Raw genomic sequence first — 23,497 nt, 5'->3', positions numbered from 1 at the left:
CTTCGCACTTTTTTTCTTATCACCCCACTTCTTGGCTATTCGTTAAACTGATTTGTGGGTGTGGTGAGGGGTGTATTTATAGGCATTTTAAGGTTTGGGAAACTTTGCCCCTCCTGGTAGGAATGTATATCCCATACGTCACTAGCTCATGGACTCTTGTTAATATGAAAGAAATGAATTTATCAGGTAAGTTCTTACATAAATTATGTTTTTTCTATGTAGAAATTTTTTTATATAAAAGTTTTGTATAGGAAATTTTTTATAAAAGTTTTTTGTAGGGTTTTTTTATATAAATGTTTCTAGTTCTTTTTTTATATAAATTTTTCTAGTTCTTTTTAGTTTTTTATAAAGAACTTTTATTAATTATGCAATATAAATTTTAAAATTTTAAAAGGAATATTTTTTCACACTATTGGGAAGAGAGGTAATTTTTTTATTTTTTTTTAAAACAAGCTTTATTAAGACTGTAAAAGGAGAAAAACAAGTTCAAAAACATTGGCGTACACAGAAGACAAATAGGACAATTTACAGACGACATAAAATTATTTTTCAGTTACCTTAATACCTTCTATCTAACAATATAGCCTAGATTCAAGTTTCACAGCTGAAAATCTCGGTATATCTTAACAACATCAGAGTAACCGGGCCATCTGTGCATATATTACGTCTACTCTATATGGATCTGTGTACATTGATAGTCTTGTCAAGCTTCATATTTTTTTATTTTTTCACATTTTTCCAAATTGCTATAATATTAATTAAATTATAGTCTGAAATTGTGTGTCAGAGTTCCTAGAGAGGAGTACAGAGAAGAGAGGAGAAAGAAAAAAAAAAAAAAAAAAAAGGGGGGGGGGGGAAGGGGTAAACGGGAGAAGGTCCGAGTCAGTCTCTCCCTACACAGGAGTATTTCTCCAGGTGGCTAGCATTAGTTCGTGGGTACCTAATTGGTTGATTTTATAGTAGTGGAATCTCTCCAGCTGGAGAAGCTCCTCCACTGAGTAGATCCACTCCTCAGTTGTTGGGATATTCCCTGACTTCCACTTTCTGGGGATTATTCTTTTGGCTCCTGTGAGCATGATGAGCATCAAGGCTCGTTTGTGAGTCTCTCTTAGTTTTGGTAAATTGAGAAGGAGAACCGTTTCCGGGGCATTTGAGATTGGAGTTTGCAACCTGTCAAACATGAGGTTTAATACTTCTGTCCAGTACCCCTGCAATCTCGGACAGGACCACCATATGTGCAGGAGGGTACCATGCTCTCCACATCCCCTCCAGAACAACGGACTTGTAGTTCGGAAGTATTTATGGAGCCTGACTGGTGTCAGGTACCACCTACTTAATAACTTTAAGTGTATCTCCTGCACAATGGCAGAGACCGATGATTGCTTTGTGAGGTGAAATGATTGAAGCCAGGTGTCTTGGTCAATGTCTTTAGTAAGATCTCTGTTCCAGGCTATTGTGTAAGTCGGTAGTTGTGATTCTGTAGGGGAGGGTAATAGCTTATAAACCAAGGATATCAAGCGTCTTGTCAGAGAAGATGTGGTGCACAAATGTTCAAATGCAGTGAGTTCTCTTGTAAAGTTTTCCCTATGTTGGTGATGTGTAAGGTAGTGGATGAGTTGCTGATACCTAAGCCAGGATGAAAAGACATCGCCGCATTTCTCTGCTAATTGTTTTTGGGAACCTATTTTTCCACTATCTAAGATGGAATGCAATGAACCATTCCTCAAACTGTATGGTCCACTCAAGCGTGTGCCTAGAGAGCTGTATGGCAGTTCAGGGTTCTCGATGATAGGTATTAAAGGGGAATGTCTAGTAGACAAGTGTGTGCTGGTGTTTATTGACCTATCCCATTCGCGCAGAACCTCTGCTGATAGAGGGTAGTTGTTTAAGCTCTTGGGGCGTAGCGATGGAAGTATCCAGGCCAGAGTCCCCATGTTCCTCAGCTGGAATATTTGGCTATCAAGGCGTACCCAGGCTTTGTGCATAGTGTTATGGGACCATTCTATGAGGCGTTGCAAAAGTATCGCGCGTCTGTAGTTGTTTAAATCAGGGAACCCTAGGCCCCCTCTGTCTCGCGTTAAATACATCGTTTTCCTCGGGATACGTGGTTTTGTGCCTCTCCAGATGAATTGTTCCAAGGTTTTTTGTAAGAGGGGCAGAAAATCTTTTGGGAGCGGTATTGGGAGGGTTTGTAAAATGTATAATATGCGCGGGAGGATATTCATCTTGATTATCCCAATTTTGCCTAACCAGGTAAGTGGTTTGTGTCTCCACGACGAGAGATCTCTTATTATTTCTTCTTTTAGGTTTAAGTAATTAGCTTTGAATAGATCATTAGGGTTCGATGTTATATATATTCCTAAATATTTCAATTTTAAGGGTGCAATAGGAACACCATGTTCTGTTTGTAAGTGGCGTATGTGTTCCGTCGGGGCATTAATATTTAGTAATTCTGACTTTGAGAGGTTTAAGTGAAAATTAGACAAAGTACCATATGCTTTTAATTCGCTTAGGAGTTCGGGGACCGAAGTGTCAATATTCGTTAGGGTGAAAAGAACATAATCCGCGTAAAGCGCCTGTTTGTGTTCGGCTTCCCCTATTTTTATGCCAGTGATGTTGGGATTTTCTCTAACTTTCTGCGCGAGAGCTTCGATTGACAGGGCAAAGAGGAGAGGGGACAGGGGACACCCCTGCCGTGTACCATTAGTGATCTTAAATGTGTCTGATAATATTCCGTTCACTCGGACACGCGCGTTCGGATTAGAGTATAACGCGAAGGTCATGTTTATATACGGGTCTCCGAAATTCATGGCCTTCAAGACCTGTCGCAGAAAAAGCCAATCGACACGGTCGAAGGCCTTCTCCGCGTCTGTTGAGAAAAGCGCCATAGGGACCTCATGCTGGCGTGCATATTGTGTTAGTTGCAACACTTTGCAGGTGTTGTCCCTGGCCTCTCTGCCAGGAACAAACCCCACCTGATCTGTTGAGACCAAGCCCGGCAGGTATTTATTTAAACGGATTGATAATATTTTAGCCAGGATCTTAACGTCTGTATTAAGTAAAGATATGGGTCTGAAGTTTCCTGTCGCTGTGGGTGGTTTGCCAGGCTTTGGTATCACAGTAATGTGTGCTTCCAGCAGGCCAGTGCTAAGATATGGGTGTTCAGTCAAATCATTAAAGAGTTGTAGCATTGTTGGAGCTAGATATTTGATAAATGTTTTGTAATATTTAGGGGTTAGCCCATCAGGTCCCGGACTTTTACCAGTTGGTAAATCTTTAATTGCCCGACTTAGCTCCTCGAGTGTTATTGGATTATCCAGCCTGTCTGCATCCGCCTTATCCAATTTTGGCACGCCCAGAGAAGCTAGATATTTGTCTATAGCTTGTTTCCTGGCTAAGGAGTGTGCTTGGGCCGTATCATTGCTAGTGATATTGTATAACGATGTGTAGTATGTGTTGAGCGTGTTGGCGATTTTTTTGTTTCTTCTTAGCATGGCGCCCTCTGCTGTTCTGATACAGTGTATATGTGTTTTGAGCTGTTTTCTACGTATTGATCGGGCTAGTAATTTTCCGGGTTTGTTTCCCCCTTCGTAATATTGTTGTTTAACTGACAGCATCTTGCGGCGATAAGCCTCCAAAAGGTGCTGTCTGAGGTCTAACCTAGTTTGTGCCTCTCCCCAGCTTCTCTGTCAAGGGGGTTTCTTTTATGTTTGTCTTCTAGGGTTGCTATTGTATTCAGGAGATTCAAATGCTTTTCCCTATATTGTTTTCGTAGCCTGGCCGCATGTTTAAGAAATTCCCCACGCATGACACATTTGTGGGCTTCCCACGTGTTGGGTAAAGATGTGTGAGCTGGGGTGTTATGTGTCAGATAGTCTGCTAATGATTTTTCAAGGTCCTTTTTAATTAGAGGTTGGTCAAGGATGGAGTCATCCAACCTCCAGATGTAAGTTGTGGGAGGTATGTCTGGCCATTGTATAGAGCAGGTAACGGGGGCGTGATCAGACCAGGAGATCGGGCCTATGCTGCTTGCGCTAACCATGTCTAGCCCTGTGGCGTCTGTGTAAATATAATCAATCCTGAAATATTTGTTGTAAGGGGGGAGTAGTAGGTGAAATCTTTCCTAGATGGATGTATGGTTCTCCATACGTCGTGCAATGCTAGATCAGAGATGGTTCCCTTTACTGATTTAATCACTGCTTCAGGTACGCTAGTTGAACCATTGGAGGTGTCTATGCGTGGTTCGATAGGGACATTGAGGTCGCCAGTAAGAAACACTGGGCCCCTGGCATGGTCAAGTAAGACCCCTGAAAATTTTTTGAGAAATTTATGTTGCTTTGTGTTCGGTGTATATACCGTAGATAATGTTATTGTGTGTTCGTATAGAGTACCTGTCATAATGATAAACCGTCCTTCCGGGTCTTTTTCAATATGTGTGGTTTTAAAGGGTACTGATTTGTGTAAGAGGATGCCTACCCCGCATTTCTTGGTGGTACCTGACGCAAAAAATGCCCCGGGGTACTGGGTGTTATACCATTTTGGCTCCCTACCCCTGCGGAAGTGTGTTTCCTGGAGAAATATGACATGGCTGTGCAAGTTATTAAGTTCTCTGAGTGCAATGGATCGCTTACCTGGGTTGTTAAGGCCTTTTGCGTTGATTGTGGTGAAGATGAGACTGTGTGTCTGAAACCTACTCGATTGCTGAGCCATTCTGTGGGGAAGAGGGAAAAAAAAAAAAAAGGAAAAAGAGGGGGGGAGGGGAAGAAGGTAAAGATTAGAAAGAGTAAGGCGTTAGAAGAGTTTGCGGAAATGAATAAGTAGTTAGTTAGTGTGTCCAACACACACGGCGTTGAAAAGCAGAGAGTAGTAATTTGAACAAGTATACCTAAAAGATAAGAAAGGTAGTTACGTCCTCTCTATAAACAAACATATAACAATTAACAGTAAACAGTAAACAATGAGGGTGGTAGTCCGTGAGGTCTCATGGCTTGAACTAACATTATGTTCCCAATGGGCTATATACCGCAGCCCTGGGTATAGATTTGAGTCAAATATACCTAGTAAGGAAAACAAGGGGGGGAGGGGTTGGGTCATTGCTGGAGTAATACTCTGTGTCCCAAGTTACTAAATTTGCAATTGTCACTCGCTAAAAGACAATCTGAAAAAGGTAAGGTATTAGCTAAGCAATCTGGCTGATTAAGCCCATCTTCCCCGTTCAGGTCCAAGTTACATAGTAATAAAAGTATAAGGGGGGGGGTGGATGCCCTGCCATTTGTGCAATCCAAGCGTGGGTTGCTATCCTTGCAGATTTGTATTCTTTTCATGGTGCTGTTGGACCCTGTTGTGCAATATTGGGTAATTATAGAGAGTAAAGGATGGGGTAGGGTCAATAAACAGATGCGGACAACAACACATGTACCTCACCCACCTGCTATAGCGTTTGGACAGTACATAGTAGTAAAGTTTTTATACATTTTTGGGGCATATTACTCGGGTCCTACCTGTAACCACAACAAATAACTTCCATAAAGGTTAAAGTCAAGAAGGTCCTTTGAAAGGCAGACTTGCGTATGCAGTAGCGCATGCGTTCATTGTTCAGCTCAAGTCTGCTTATCCGTTGAAGGCCTCTCAGGGTTGTCCAATTCCAGGTTGTCAGCATTCTGTAAATGTTCCTCTTCAAGTGAGAGTTCCGCAAAGAAGGATTGTACGTCAGAGCCTGGCCTATATGTGCTAACCTTATTGTTATGTGTGACAATCAGGGATACTGGGAAGCCCCAGCGGTATTGGATTTTGTGGGCTCTCAAGCGTGAGGTGATCTGTGACAGCTCTCTCATCTTCTGCAAAGTAATTGGGGACAGGTCCGAGAAAATTTGCACATCAAAGCCTGCATGCTTTAGGGGATGTTTGGCCCTTGCACCCCGAAGGATCTCCTCTTTATCCTTAAAACTTAAAAATTTTACTATAATATCCCCAGGAGGAGCCTTTGGGGGAGGTTTAGGCCTTAATGCTCTGTGAGCTCGCTCCAGGGGTATCTCAGCAGCTGACGGATTGCCCTTTATTGTGCGAAAGAGGTTCTGCAAACATCCTTCAATGGCTGGGGGTGGATAGTTTCTGGCACTCCCCTAATTCTCAAATTGTTTCGGCGCCCACGATTGTCTAGATCTTCAAGTTTTTCTGTCAATATCTGTATAGTGTCCTTGTGGTGTTGTAGGTCAGTCGTGTGGCGTTGGGTTGATGTAAAAGTCTCTCTCTGAGCTTTTTCCACTTGAGAAATTCTAGTATCCAAAGTATTAATGTCTTTTTTTAAGTCCTGAAAGTAGCTGCGCATGTCCTGCATGATGCTTTGAATATCCTCTTTGGTAGAGAGGTGTTGCAAGTCTTTCTTAGTGATAAAGTGCTGTGTCTGTTGTTCATCATATTGTGTTTGCGTGGGCATTGTCTGTGGGTTGGAATTAGCATCTTCCTTTTCTATCATGTTGTTAGTTTCTGCCTGCTTTAGGAACCTGCTTAACAGTCTTAATGGTGTTCCTTTGTCCGTTTTATTTTGTGGTTTCTTACGCATCACCCTTTGTAAGTCTCTTTATTATGCAGGAGAGTGCCTCTGGATACACCCCCGTCCCTAACCACAGTCCTGTACTGGAGAAATTAGAGGAATAGGCCCCTAGGTAGGATGGTGCACCTTTTCTCAGCACTATATTGTTATCTGCCTCTAGATGCTTCTCTGCAGTATGGTGACTACCCAATTTGAGTTGAGCAAGGCCTAAAGAGCAATTATTTATTTAGGCAGTGATCCTCCAAAACCGCCCCTTCAGTGTAGCTATGGCTATTTATTTGCCGTTTATGTATATTGGGCTGTAATCATTGACCGTGGGTACAAAGGCACAGCTATATGTAAGCAGAGGCCCCAGCTGACAGCACCCTGAAGCCTGTTATAACGAGTGCGCAGCAGTCTTGGTGTTATACTCACGCTGGATATCTGTGCCTGTCTCTTTGGGCTCCTTTCTCTTGGCTCTGCAATGGGCTTCCGTGTGCTCCTCCCTTCTTATGCTGCGATCCGCAAGTGAACGAGTGTCGAGCCGTCCTCTGATCTCACAAGACACACTGACATGTATTTTGTGATGTCTATGTCGGTCCGCTCCGCTGACCTGTTGCAGTATTAGTTATCCCCAGCACTATCGTGCTTAAGCAGCTGGCCAAAGCCTCCGCCAAAATGTTTTAAGTAATTTAGATAAAATTAGGCATAATTTGACTCATTTATCAAGCCGTTTTAGCCTCTTAGACTGGGAGCTTGTCTAAAACACTGCCATCCGCCTGCGTGGCTAAGCTCCGCCCCGAGAGGTAATTTTTATCTCTATAATTACGAAGTTTGGTTATGAACATGAAATGAAAAGATTCCAAATGGAGGTATTAAATTCTAAATTTTAAATAAATACTATCAAAAAGGTTTTTAATATATATATATAAAATTTAATTCTAATTATGTGTACGTGATGTGTATTATTAGGTTAGATATTGCTGATGTCTTTTGTAATATGTCTTCTTCTGTTGTTTCATTCTGTACAATAATTTTATTGCACAATACACTACTAACTATTAACTACTAATTTTAATACTTAGTTGCATGAATTTAAGAACTGTCTAATTTCAGATTTAGGTTTCTTGTAATGTGCTCCTTTTTTAAGTTTGTACTTAAGAGGTGTAAATACATTAATATATAAGCATTAAGATTTATCATCAACATTGTTTATGGAAAAACTAAAAACTATGGACTTTGAGGACGGAATAATAAAAAGAGTGGCTATCCCTTTAAGAATTAAAAAACTGCTTCAGGGTATAAAAAGCCGGCACTATGGACTCACAAACTGAGCTTGAAAAAGAATTTGAAACGCGTTGCTCAGTTGACCTGTATTATATGCTGCTTACTGCTCACAAGTTGAATTTGTGATTCTAAGAACTGTTTTGCAGTTTATGTTCAACTCTACAGGTGTTACTTTTTTCTTGGCGCCAACTCCGGATATTTCCCTGGGTCGTTCCCTGCAGTCGGCTGATGTTTGGGCTCTAAGACAAGTCTGTGAAAGATCAAACACAAACCGGGACCCCTGCTTTTGAGGAGAGTCGGGCGCGGCGCAGATCTTCCGACGCCATATACCATTCAGAACAAGCTGGGAGAATACAGAAGACCGCTATTGCATACTCCGTCTTGTGGAAAGCTTGTGAAGGACGCTTTGTCTGGATATACACCTTCATTTGGGAGCCAGCCTAAAAGTTTCCATTAGAGCCAAAAGAGCAACTTTTTAACTTTTGTATTGTTTTTTGTGATTTTATTTTATGCATTTTTAAGTAATAAGATTTATTTGTCTAGAAGGTTTATTAGTTAAGACCGGTCAATATAAGAATTATTAGATGTGCTATGAAATATCAGATGTACTATTAAAGCTTTCTGTAGATGAAGTATTTTTAAGTTTTGTTTAATTGTTTTTTTTAAGGGAATCAGTTATATATTAAATTTTACTCTTGTATCTCAAATCTGTTTTATTTCATGTTTATAAAATAATTTTGAGCTCTAATGAAATAAATATATTTACCTCTAAGTTTGAGACAGAATTATTCCTTATAGCTAAATTATTTAAAGATGCACATAGTTATACATTCTAAATTCTAAGTATAAGACCATTAGTAGCAGAATATATTCCTCTTTTTATACCATTTACTTTAGCATTTAGTTTTGCGCAGTTATAACTTTTGTAATCCTCTGTCTTTGCTTGTTGGAAGCCTTTCAGGGAATCTTCCTTAAATATAAGTGTTTGTATCTGGTTCATTTTTGCGCTGGTCTCTAATCTTTTCTTTCTAAAAATATTTATTCACATTAAAAAAATACAATAGCATAAAAAACATAATTTATGTAAGAACTTACCTGATAAATTCATTTCTTTCATATTAGCAAGAGTCCATGAGCTAGTGACGTATGGGATATACATTCCTACCAGGAGGGGCAAAGTTTCCCAAACCTCAAAATGCCTAGAAATACACCCCTCACCACACCCACAAATCAGTTTAACGAATAGCCAAGAAGTGGGGTGATAAGAAAAAAGTGTGAAAGCATAAAAAATAAGGAATTGGAATAATTGTGCTTTATACAAAAAAATCATAACCACCACAAAAAGGGTGGGCCTCATGGACTCTTGCTAATATGAAAGAAATGAATTTATCAGGTAAGTTCTTACATAAATTATGTTTTCTTTCATGTAATTAGCAAGAGTCCATGAGCTAGTGACGTATGGGATAATGACTACCCAAGATGTGGATCTTTCCACGCAAGAGTCACTAGAGAGGGAGGGATAAAATAAAGACAGCCAATTCCGCTGAAAAATAATCCACACCCAAAATAAAGTTTAAATTTTATAATGAAAAAAACTGAAATTATAAGCAGAAGATTCAAACTGAAACAGCTGCCTGAAGTACTTTTCTACCAAAAACAGCTTCAGAAGAAGAAAACACATCAAAATGGTAGAATTTAGTAAAAGTATGCAAAGAAGACCAAGTTGCTGCTTTGCAAATCTGATCAACCGAAGCTTCATTCCTAAACGCCCAGGAAGTAGAAACTGACCTAGTAGAATGAGCTGTAATCCTTTGAGGCGGAGTTTTACCCGACTCGACATAAGCATGATGAATTAAAGATTTCAACCAAGATGCCAAAGAAATGGCAGAGGCCTTCTGACCTTTCCTAGAACCGGAAAAGATAACAAATAGACTAGAAGTCTTTCGGAAATTCTTAGTAGCTTCAACATAATATTTCAAAGCTCTAACTACATCCAAAGAATGCAATGATTTCTCCTTAGAATTCTTAGGATTAGGACATAATGAAGGAACCACAATTTCTCTACTAATGTTGTTGGAATTCACAACCTTAGGTAAAAATTCAAAAGAAGTTCGCAACACCGCCTTATCCTGGTGAAAAATCAGAAAAGGAGACTCACAAGAAAGAGCAGATAATTCAGAAACTCTTCTGGCAGAAGAGATGGCCAAAAGGAACAAAACTTTCCAAGAAAGTAATTTAATGTCCAACGAATGCATAGGTTCAAACGGAGGAGCTTGAAGAGCCCCCAGAACCAAATTCAAACTCCAAGGAGGAGAAATTGACTTAATGACAGGTTTTATACGAACCAAAGCTTGTACAAAACAATGAATATCAGGAAGATTAGCAATCTTTCTGTGAAAAAGAACAGACAGAGCAGAGATGTGTCCTTTCAAGGAACTTGCAGACAAACCTTTCTCCAAACCATCCTGAAGAAACTGTAAAATTCTCGGAATTCTAAAAGAATGCCAGGAAAAATGATGAGAAAGACACCAAGAAATATAAGTCTTCCAGACTCTATAATATATCTCCCTAGATACAGATTTACGAGCCTGTAACATAGTATTAATCACAGAGTCAGAGAAACCTCTTTGACTAAGAATCAAGCGTTCAACCTCCATACCTTTAAATTTAAGGATTTGAGATCCTGATGGAAAAAAGGACCTTGCGACAGAAGGTCTGGTCTTAACGGAAGAGTCCACGGTTGGCAAGAGGCCATCCGGACAAGATCCGCATACCAAAACCTGTGAGGCCATGCTGGAGCTACCAGCAGAACAAACGAGCATTCCTTCAGAATCTTGGAGATCACTCTTGGAAGAAGAACTAGAGGCGGAAAGATATAAGCAGGATGATACTTCCAAGGAAGTGACAATGCATCCACTGCTTCCGCTTGAGGATCCCTGGATCTGGACAGATACCTGGGAAGTTTCTTGTTTAGATGAGAGGCCATCAGATCTATTTCTGGAAGTCCCCACATTTGAACAATCTGAAGAAATACCTCTGGGTGAAGAGACCATTCGCCCGGATGCAACGTTTGGCGACTGAGATAATCCGCTTCCCAATTGTCTATACCTGGGATATGAACCGCAGAAACTAGACAGGAGCTGGATTCCGCCCAAACCAAAATTCGAGATACTTCTTTCATAGCCAGAGGACTGTGAGTCCCTCCTTGATGATTGATGTATGCCACAGTCGTGACATTGTCTGTCTGAAAACAAATGAACGATTCTCTCTTTAGAAGAGGCCAAGACTGAAGAGCTCTGAAAATTGCACGGAGTTCCAAAATATTGATCGTAATCTCACCTCCTGAGATTCCCAAACCCCTTGTGCCATCAGAGACCCCCACACAGCTCCCCAACCTGTAAGACTTGCATCTGTTGAGATTACAGTCCAGGTCGGAAGAACAAAAGAAGCATTTTCAGCCCCCGCGAGCCTAACAGCCCACAGGGAAAAGTCAAATTTTAAGGTAAGAAAAAAATTGTTTTATTCAAATGCATTATCCCAAATATGAAACTGACTGTCTGAAAATAAGGAATGTTGAACATCCTGAGTCAAGGCAAATAAATGTTTGAATACATATATTTAGAACTTTATAAAAAAGTGCCCAACCATAGCTTAGAGTGTCACAGAAAATAAGACTTATTTACCCCAGGACACTCATCTACATGTTGTAGAAAGCCAAACCAGTACTGAAACGAAAGTCAGCAGAGGTAATGGTATATATATAAGAGTATATCGTCGATCTGAAAAGGGAGGTAAGAGATGAATCTCTACGACCGATAACAGAGAACCTATGAAATAGACCCCGTAGAAGGAGATCATTGAATTCAAATAGGCAATACTCTCCTCACATCCCTCTGACATTCACTGCACGCTGAGAGGAAAACCGGGCTCCAACCTGCTGCGGAGCGCATATCAATGTAGAATCTAGCACAAACTTACTTCACCACCTCCATAGGAGGCAAAGTTTGTAAAAACTGATTTGTGGGTGTGGTGAGGGGTGTATTTGTAGGCATTTTGAGGTTTGGGAAACTTTGCCCCTCCTGGTAGGAATGTATATCCCATACGTCACTAGCTCATGGACTCTTGCTAATTACATGAAAGAAATCATCTAATTATATCCACCTTGGTTGGTACCAACAAACTAAATATATATTTATTTTAGTAAAATTGGTTATATAAAATTAATTCAAAAGCTTTAGGTGCCGAGTTAATATAGCTTTAAAACTTGTATTATATAGTATTATTTAAAATACCAATTGGCAAGATTCATATATCACTTTCCAGCAGAAAACAGAGATCGCAAATATATAGCACAGTATAATCACTGTCCTTATATATATAAATTATTAGATGATTTTTATGCTATTGTATTTTTTTAATGTGAATAAATATTTTTAACCAGCACTGTTAGTATTTATTATTAAGAACTTTTAGTATATATATATATATATATATATATATATATATATATATATATATATATATATATATATATATATATATATATATATAATGGTATATTAGCACCCATATATTGCCATTGTTTTTTCTGGTAGATCTTTAGCTAGTGGTCTACACACAGGCGCACACATATAAGAATAATTTTTTTGTACACACATACTTGTCCAGGTTTTTTGGGATACCTGTTTTTTTATGTGAAGTTTGGTCTACCACCAGCGCATAGACTTTTAGCTGTTTTTTTGCACTATATGACTACTGCAGCTGTAGTGCTATAATTATACCCGTGCATCAGTACTACTGCAGCTGTATAATTATACCATGTATCAGCATACACAGCTTGTCTATGTGAGCTCAGACCAGGTACTACTGCAGCTGTAGTGCTATAATTATACCTGTGTACCAGCACACACAGCTTGTCTATGTGACTCAGACCCAGTACTACTGCAGCTGTAGTGCTATAATTATACCTGTGTATCAGCACACACAGCTTGTCTATGTGACACTGACCCAGTACTACTGCAGCTGTAGTGCTATAATTATACCTGTGTATCAGCACACACAGCTTGTCTATGTGACTCAGACCCAGTACTACTGCAGCTGTAGTGCTATAATTATACCTGTGTATCAGCACACACAGCTTGTCTATGTGACACAGATCCAGTCCTATAATTATACCTGTGTACCAGCACACACAGCTTGTCTACGTAAGCTCAGACCCAGTACTACTGCAGCTGTCGTGCTATAATTATACTGTGTATCAGCACACACAGCTTGTCTATGTGACTCAGACCCAGTACTACTGCAGCTGTAGTGCTATAATTATACTGTGTATCAGCACATACAGCTTGTCTATGTGACTCAGACCCAGTACTACTGCAGCTGTAGTGATATAATTATACCTGTGTATCAGCACACACAGCTTGTCTATGTGTCTCACACCCAGTACTACTGCAGCTGTAGTGCTATAATTATACCTGTGTACCAGCACACACAGCTTGTCTTAGTGACACAGACCCAGTGCTACTGCAGCTGTAGTGCTATAATTATACCTGTGTATCAGCACACACAGCTTGTCTATGTGACACAGACCCAGTACTACTGCAGCTGTAGTGCTATAATTATACCTGTGTATCAGCACACACAGCTTGTCTATGTAACACAGATCCAGTCCTATAATTATACCTGTGTACCAGCACACACAGCTTGTCTATGTAACACAGACCCAGTACTACTGCAGCTGTAGTGCTATAATTATACTGTGTATCAGCACACACAGCTTGTCTATGTGACACAGACCCAGTACTACTGCAGCTGTAGTGCTATAATTATACCTGTGTATCAGCACACACAGCTTGTCTATGTGACACAGACCCAGTCTTACTGCAGCTGTAGTGCTATAATTATACCTGTGTATCAGCACACACAGCTTGTCTATGTGACACAGATCCAGTCCTATAATTATACCTGTGTACCAGCACACACAGCTTGTCTATGTGACACAGACCCAGTACTACTGCAGCTGTAGTGCTATAATTATACCTGTGTATCAGCACACATAGCTTGTCTATATGACTCACACCCAGTACTACTGCAGCTGTAGTGCTATAATTATACCTGTGTATAAGCGCACACAGCTGGTCTATGTGAGATCAGACCCAGTACTACTGCAGCTGTAGTGCTATAATTATATTGTGTATAAGCACACACAGCTTGTCTATGTGACTCACACCCAGTACTACTGTAGCTGTAGTACTATAATTATACCTGTGTATTAGCACACACAGCTTGTCTATGTGAGATCAGACCCAGTACTATTGCACCTGTAGTGCTATAATTATCAGGTGTGCTAGCTGGAGGCGCTGGTTCAACTTGTATCAGTTGTTGGTATCTTCCTTTCCTTCCTCGGTTGTATAACTCTACGTGCAAAATAGTGGTGCTGAAATATCAGACAATACACCATACAAAGGTGAATATCTACTCACAGTGTATATTGCAGGTTACCGGCTCCTTCCCAATATGAAAAGACAATATCACAGATTCAGTAAAAAAGTTTGTCTTTATTTGGCTCAGCGCAAAAGCGTTTCAATGGTCCCAGCCGTCTTTCTCAAGAGCAATAAAAGTGCTTTACAAACCAAAGTGCTACGCCTACAGCACTTAACCCAAATTGAGTTATTCATATTTTACATCATTAAACATATATATATATATATATATATATATATACATATATATATATATATATATATATATATATATATATATATATATATATATATATATATATATATATATATATACTCAAAAATAGCAGGGAAGGCACTCGCCATTTAAAACCACCTTTATTTTGGTAAACGTTTTCGGGGTCTCCCCCATCCTCAGACTACTTACATAACCATGTCAATACAACACCTTATAAACCCACTTACCACTACCATGAGATGCCGCCATCAGTCCCCCAGCGTCTGTGTAGCGCAACTGCGCATGCGCGCCCGGATGTAGGGAGAGCCAACGGGGACACACTGCAAAAGCAAAACAAAAAATGTGCATAATTAAAAACACAGCATTGCGTGCAAGGACAGTCATGAAGAGATACTGGCATAGGATAACTACAAACAATCCCCCAATGTTAAACCTAGTCAATATACAGTCTAAGCATATACAAAAATACATCACTATCGATAATACTATTCAAAGTGAATAAACCCTTAAGTCAATATTACAGGACAACGATCAATATTGAACTATCAACACTCTACATTACCCAAGGCTAAATATGCTTGAATGATCTAATACAGAGTTCAACATTGTCCTATTTGTTTTATTTAGTACACATAAGAAGAACTGCTGCTTAACGACTAGACAGCCTACTATACTATATTAAGCACATAGTCAAAGCTGAACACCTAGTATGTTTAAACTAAATTCTGACCTAAATCCTAAATTAGAATTTACAGTAACTTTCAAAAATTGCTCAAATGGTCATATTGGGGTCTTTATACATTGTGCTATTAGGTTTGCTTGGTCAGCTAGCTAAATACTAAACCAAAGTTTAAAGTCAATTTCAGAGATTGCTTATATGGTCATGCTAGGGTATTTCACACTGTCCTGTACAGTTTGCTTAGATAATTAGTATGGGGAAACAAATTGCTGCATATCCTACCGACCACCTAATACCTATTATTAAACACATAGTTAGAACTATTAGCACTCAGTGTTGCAACCCTTACAAAGATTGTTAACTATATGTTACATATATGTTAAAGCTAACCTACTTGGAGCTCCATTAAACCAAAAACCATAGACTGAAACTACAAAGTTTGAGACAGGGAGCAACCATCCACTACAATTCTCATAGAAAACACTGATAGTCCAAATGGACATTGAGTCCCTTTGGATACATTGTATCCAAATTAAAAATCCATTGGGACTCACGTTGTAGTAGACGTCTGGCTCTGTCACCGACCCTGGTGCTTTTTGGAACATGGTCGATAATGATATATCTGAGATCAGACACCAAATGTCCACTAGTGCAAAAATGGCGAGCCACCGGCTGGTCCGAATCACCGGACTTAATTGCCAATCGAATTGCTGACCGGTGGTTCGCCATCCTTGTCCTAAGGTCATTTTGGGTCTTGCCCACATAAAACCTGCCACATGGGCAGTGTAACAGATAAACAATGTATGTGGTAGTTCAAGTGACCCTATGTTGGATACAAAATTTTTTGTTAGACCAAGGATGTAAAAAAGTGTTACTCTGGGTTAAGCCACCACAGGTAGTACATCCAGTGCAGCGGAAGCAACCCTTCTTGGTAGTGCTCAACCAGGTACTCGGCATATAGCTCTCAGCATTATCTGGTCTCAACAACATGTCATTTAATGATAAACTCAAACAGAGGGTTGATGCCTATGAGAAAGAGCTTTTGAATTTTAAAGAGCGCAAATGGGAAGCTGTAACCCAGGATTATAAGGAGAAGCGTATTTACAAATGGCTATTGGGCCCTCAGGAAAGGGGTACCTTCACTAGGAATAGGCATGCAAGGGTGTTCAAACCCAGGTCACTGACCACTGTGGAGAGCTCAGATAATAGCTCTGATCCAGAAGGAACCCTACCTGCACGCAATGACTCATTCCAGGGGTCACAGCCTATGGTCACCCATTCAAAAAATGGGTAGGGCATCGGCCACACCAGCGGAGAGGGCGACATGGGTCGCAGAACAAGGGGGAGACCCCCTCGGCAATGGAGCAAGTAGAAGCACCTGCAGTGACCAACAACATAATTATTGACCTAAGCTCCTATATACCAACAAAGGCTGAGGAATCACTTCTACAAAAGGGTCTTAAGTTCATACCAACACTATATGCCAATGAGTATTCCCTGAATGTGGATCTTTTCAAGTTTCAGAGATCCTTAAGATTAAAGGAACATTTTGGAATATCCAGAGAGGATCCTGGATGCCTTCGTAGAAAAGGTAAATTTGATTCAAGGAGTACTAACTCAAGTATTGTGACATACTCAAGAATGGTTAAAGGTGATATGAGTGCAGATCTCCATAACAATCTGAGTAGGGAGCAGCGGTTGGCCCTTAAAAGTCTGCAAAATAACAAAGAACTTGTGATACGTGAGGCAGATAAAGGGGGAGCCCTTGTCTTACAAGACTACTGCAAATACAAACAAGAAATTATTGAACAGCTATCTGATGGTGGCACCTACAGACGGTTATCAGGCAACCCTACAATGTCATTCAAGAACAGGATTGACAACTATCTGGAATGTTTGCAACAACAAGGCATACTTGATAAAGTCTTGAGGGATTATTTACAGATTGATCATCCAATTGTCCCTGTGGTTTATACGCTTCCCAAAGTGCACAAGACCCCCGTGACACCTCCGGGAAGGCCGATTGTGTCAGCCAGGGGATCCATTCTTCAACCGATTGTGAGACATACCACTTCTTTCCTTCTGGATTCGATTGAGCTTATACAGCTGCTGAGGAACTGCCGAATATTTGGTGAAAATGACATCCTGGTCACATTAGATGTGACCAGTTTGTATACCATCATCCCCCACGAACAAGGGATGGCAGCAATTTCCTACCACCTTCTCAGGTACCCCTATGTCGGCCCTCCTGTGGATGTTATGATGGAACTACTTGATTTTTGCTTGAGGTGTAATTATTTCAAGTTTGAAAGGGATTTTTACTTACAAATATCAGGCACGGTCCAATGTGGCCCCATCCTACGTGAATCTCTTTATGGCTCATTTTGAGACGATTGCTACCACTGCTTTTCAGGACCACAGGGTCAAGATGTACAGAAGGTACATAGATGACTTGTTTGTCATCTGGGGAGGCACAGTGGATGAGCTGCTGGACTGGTATGCTGAGTTGAATGGCGTTAACCCGCAAGTACAATTTAAGTTGGCCTATAATGCTGAGACTATCGACTTCCTGGATCTAAGGATCTTCAGGGAAGGCAAAATAATTAGTACCACCTTGTACCACAAAGAAACAGACAGGAACTCATTGCTGGATGTCACAAGCTGCCACCCTCCAAGTTTGAAAAAATCATTACCAAAGTCACAGTTCAAGAGAGTTGTCCGCAACAATACTGACCAAAGCAAGAAGGAACATCAACTAAGAGACATGTATAAGAAGTTTAAGGATCGAGGCTATGGATCCAAACAACTTGATCATCTTTGTCTGAAGCATTGGAACTTACTCAAGAACAAGCGTTGGTCAAGATGGACAGAGATAAGGGTGATCAGGAAATAATCTTTACCACCACATTCTCACCTGAGAAATTACAGTTCTCCAACATTTTGAAAGAACATTGGGATATTTTATCAAGTGACAAATCCCTTCCTTTTGCTTCCCGTGTAACACCACTGGTCGGCTTTAAACGTGGGAGATCATTAAAGGACATGTTGTTGAGACCAGATAATGCTGAGAGCTATATGCCGAGTACCTGGTTGAGCACTACCAAGAAGGGTTGCTTCCGCTGCACTGGATGTACTACCTGTGGTGGCTTAACCCAGAGTAACACTTTTTTACATCCTTGGTCTAACAAAAAATGTTATATCCAACATAGGGTCACTTGCACTACCACATACATTGTTTATCTGTTACACTGCCCATGTGGCAGGTTTTATGTGGGCAAGACCCAAGATGACCTTAGGACAAGGATGGCGAACCACCGGTCAGCAATTCGATTGGCAATTAAGTCCGGTGATTCGGACCAGCCGGTGGCTCGCCATTTTTGCACTAGTGGACATTTGGGGGCCCATTTATCAAAGGGCTTGCGAACCTGATCCGACACTGCGGATCAGGTCCGCAAGACCTCGCTAAATGCGGAGAGCAATACGCTCTCCACATTTAACATTGCACCAGCAGCTCACAAGAGCTGCTGGTGCAACGCCGCCCCCTGATGACTCGCGGCCAATCGGCCGCCAGCAGGGAGCTGTCAATCAACCCGATCGTATTCGATCGGGTTGATTTCCGGTGATTCCTGTCCGCCTGCTCAGAGCAGGCGGACAGGGTTATGGAGCAGCGGTCTTTAGACCGCTGCTTCATAACTTGTGTTTCTGGCGAGTCTGAAGACTCGCCAGAAACACGGCCCTTCAAGCTCCGTACGGAGCTTGATAAATGGGCCTGCATGTGTCTGATCTCAGATATATCATTATCGACCATGTTCCAAAAAGCACCAGGGTCGGTGACAGAGCCAGACGTCTACTACAACGTGAGTCCCAATGGATTTTTAATTTGGATACAATGTATCCAAAGGGACTCAATGTCCATTTGGACTATCAGTGTTTTCTATGAGAATTGTAGTGGATGGTTGTTCCCTGTCTCCAACTTTGTAGTTTCAGTCTATGGTTTTTGATTTAATGGAGCTCCAAGTAGGTTAGCTTTAACATATATGTAACATATAGTTAACAATCTTTGTAAGGGTTGCAACACTGAGTGCTAATAGTTCTAACTATGTGTTTAATAATAGGTATTAGGTGGTCAGTAGGATATGCAGCAATTTGTTTCCCCATACTAATTATCTAAGCAAACTGTACAGGACAGTGTGAAATACCCTAGCATGACCATATAAGCAATCTCTGAAATTGACTTTAAACTTTGGTTTAGTATTTAGCTAGCTGACCAAGCAAACCTAATAGCACAATGTATAAAGACCCCAATACGACCATTTGAGCAATTTTTGAAAGTTACTGTAAATTCTAGTTTAGGATTTAGGTCAGAATTTAGTTTAAACATACTAGGTGTTCAGCTTTGACTATGTGCTTAATATAGTATAGCAGGCTGTCTAGTCGTTAAGCAGCAGTTCTTCTTATGTGTACTAAATAAAACAAATAGGACAATGTTGAACTCTGTATTAGATCGTTCAAGCATATTTAGCCTTGGGTAATGTAGAGTGTTGATAGTTCAATATTGATCGTTGTCCTGTAATATTGACTTAAGGGTTTATTCACTTTGAATAGTATTATCGATAGTGATGTTCTATTTTTGTATATGCTTAGACTGTATATTGACTAGGTTTAACATTGGGGGATTGTTTGTAGTTATCCTATGCCAGTATCTCTTCATGACTGTCCTTGCACGCAATGCTGTGTTTTTAATTATGCACATTTTTGGTTTTGCTTTTGCAGTGTGTCCCCGTTGGCTCTCCCTACATCCGGGCACGCATGCGCAGTTGCGCTACACGGACGCTGGGGGACTGATGGCGGCATCTCATGGTAGTGGTAAGTGGGTTTATAAGGTGTTGTATTGACATGGTTATGTAAGTGGTCTGAGGACGGGGGAGACCCCGAAAACGTTTACCAAAATAAAGGTGGTTTTAAATGGCGAGTGCCTTCCCTGCTATTTTTGAGTGTCTAGATGTTTAGAAGTACACCCCGGTGGTTGGAGTTTATGGAGTGCTGGTTCCCTGCTGCTAATTTGATTTTATATATATATATATATATATATATATATATATATATATATATATATATATATATATATATATACACGTTTTTTTAAAACGTTTTACAATAAATTTTGGACTTTTATTTGAAACTACCTCTGGACCTCCTGTTTTTTGCACAAATTATATATATATATATATATATATATACACAGTATATATATAATTTATTTTTTTATTTTGTTTAAATTATCTTTGTGAATAATTTTTATTTGAAACTTTATATATGAGTGTAACACTTTATTTTAATGTATTTACGTTGTGTTTGATACACATTACACTTTACGTTAGGGGGCCGATTTATCAAAGCGTTAAACTCGGCACATTAGCTGGAGTCAATACGTTCGCCAGACATCGCTGCCACGAATCTACATATGACGGCCTTATTTATTAAAAAGTCTGTAAAAAACACGCGCATCAAGTACGGCACGATGAGCATTGGACTGTTTATAAATGTTGATAAATAAGTCATCGATGTCGCGGATATTCTGTTTTTTCCAACTTTATTTATACCATTTCATTACTGTTCATGAACAAGCACATTTCTCTAAAGGTAATCTTTTATTTTTTATCTGTTAATGTCCAAGAAATAGCTAGATTTGTTGGACGGCTGCGGTTCACCAGAAGGGGAAAGTATTAATACATATTATACACTTGTTTGCATGTATAGGTAGATTTATACCTGAACAAACAATAATCATTGATATATGATTATTTTCACATAAATGAATGTGTATTTGTATTTCTATAAATCATGATATGCCTATCTCATGTTTTTTTCTTTTTTTTAAATGATAGAGTTTGTACATATATCTTTGCACATACTTGTGTGTGTATATAGTGGATATAAAAAATCTACACACCCCTGTTAAAAAAACTAACACTAAGAAAACTAAAACTACCCATTGCCCCTAAAGGTGTGAGATTCATCTATGGGATTATATTGGATGCTTTTTGCAATAGATCAAAGAGTTTACTCACGTGGGGACCTCTATCTTCCATGTTGTGCTTTAGCGAAGGCATCAATCAAACATAATATTATGTGTAAATATAATGCTTATTATGTATATTTCTTATGATATATTCTTGTACCATCCTCTTGTATGGATTAATGTTGGTGTAATATTTATGTACTATAGAAGGTATAGATCTCCTAAATACACCTCCCAGTAAAGAAAGGGTCATGCTAGGGGTCATACCAGTAAAGGAAGGGTCATGCTAAGGGAGTTTTCAGTACAACACAATCTGATTGGTTTATTGTTTTTATAAATTGTGAACACTTGAATGTACAAATTTTGCCTGATGAAACAGTGGATAATACGCAGAGAAACGCATTGAATAGATTTGGTTATTGTTGTTGTAATGACCGTGTGTTCATTCAAGCTTTTTAATAAATGGTTTTAAATTTCATCTGATCGTGTTGGCTGCTGTCTTGCTAGAGGTGTAAGGCAGATGCTAAGCCTAGGATCCAATTCTTGACCAGAGGGTTAGTGTGCTGAACTGATTCAAATTGTTCAGTCTGCTCCTACCAGCATGTGCGTGCTTATCCGTATGTGAGTATAACATCTGCAGTTATATGTTTCTTGAGCTATACACTGTTCACACAATGTGGCGTCTCCATGTTGTTCTCTTATAGGGTTAGTTTTGGTTGTCATTTTCACTTAAGTGTTTCTAAGGTGCACTTACCAGACCTAACCCAGCCTAAAGCTACTTAATTTACCTTGTAAGACCTAACTTAGGACCTAATCACATGACCATATTAGGCACAGTGTTACAACCAAAAGCACCAATAAAATATAAAATAAATATAAAATAAAATGGCCTATCAGTCAGAAAACTATCTATTGAGGGGTTATTAAGTAAGTGACAAATTTTAACCCCTTGAGTTCCTGGGTTAAGACACATTTATCAAATGAGGAACCCAGACATTATTTATGTACCATGTAAATAAGAAGATATGCAACAATGGAAGAAAAGTCCTTTAAATAATAAAGCAACTTTAACTAGTAAGGTACATGGCCTTGCGCTATCAAAGTAGTTAGGAACCATTTCCGATTTTAAGTTCTGATTCCCTACATTCATAGCATTAAAATATTTTCTATTTAATATGCATTTTCTGATGAGTAATACAATTTTATTTCATAATAAAAAAGTTTCCCCACTTTTATAACATGAAAATGCTTGCTCTCCTTTATAATTACCCACATTCAGAGCATTATAACCCATTTTTAGTCTCCACTATGAATATTGTGATGAGTAATAAGAGTTGATATCTGTGTAAAACATTTCCCACCGTCACAACATGAAAATGCTTCCTCACCTGTAACAAGATGTGATTCCTGGGTAGAACATTTCCCACATTCACCACATGAGACTGCTTCACTCTCTTTTGTATGAATTCTCTGATGTTTAATGAGATTTGATTTCCGAGTAAAACATTTTCCACATTCAGAACATGAAAATGCTTTCTCTCCTGTGTGACTTGTTAAATGAGTAACAAGGTTTGTTTTCTGTGTAAAACATTTCCCACATTCAGAACACGAAAATGCTTTCTCTCCTGTATGAATTTTCTGATGTTTAAAAAGAGATGATTTTAGAGTAAAGCATTTCCCACATTCAGAACATGAATAAGCTTTCTCTCTTGTATGATTTTTCTGATGTATAATAAGATTTGATTTCCTGGTAAAACATTTCCCACATTCAGAACATAAATGTCTTGTGTGACTTCCTTGATTTTGAAAAAGATTGACAGAAGCATCAGCATGTTGACCATGACAAGGATAACTGCAGTTTGTGACTCTACCTATTGAAAAGAAATATAGTGAAATTAATGCTTTTTATTAATGGCACAATTATTTTATTTTAAAAACATTTCCACTGTTCATAATTAGTGTCTACTATAAGAGGAGGGGACGGGCTATGACTTCTACACCTATGTAATTAAATATTTATGGAACATCTAGAAATAAAGCTTTTTGTAATGTAATTAAAAATATCAGTGACATATAATAAATATCTAAAATGATGGTAAAACATTTACAAAACAATAGCATAAGGAGTAAAATAAGTAAGTTAATTTATGATTCATAACCATCAGTGCTGTATGGCTAGCACAGTTATTGGAGAAGAGGTGGAAACATCACCATGTGAATAAAATAAAGCTTTGCGGTGGGCGGCAGGAGGGAGTTATGTTAGTAAAAAAGACAGAAA

General features: G+C 39.3%; 1 protein-coding gene across 1 annotated transcript in view; it reads right to left on the bottom strand.

Moving 5' to 3' along the window:
• LOC128657114 (gastrula zinc finger protein XlCGF26.1-like) overlaps positions 1 to 22,748 on the bottom strand; it is a 110,378-nt gene extending 87,630 nt beyond the window's left edge. Inside the window, exon 1 of the mRNA XM_053711363.1 lies at positions 22,608 to 22,748. The gene's annotated coding sequence lies outside the window, so the exon portion shown is untranslated. The remainder of the gene's footprint in view (positions 1 to 22,607) is intronic.
• Positions 22,749 to 23,497: the final 749 nt, after the last annotated feature.

This window comes from Bombina bombina, chromosome 4 (genome assembly GCF_027579735.1).
Source record: "Bombina bombina isolate aBomBom1 chromosome 4, aBomBom1.pri, whole genome shotgun sequence".
In the NCBI taxonomy this organism is placed as follows: Eukaryota; Metazoa; Chordata; class Amphibia; order Anura; family Bombinatoridae; genus Bombina; species Bombina bombina.
Note: the sequence above shows the minus strand (reverse complement) of the source record. Positions and strands in the feature narration are given on the sequence as shown.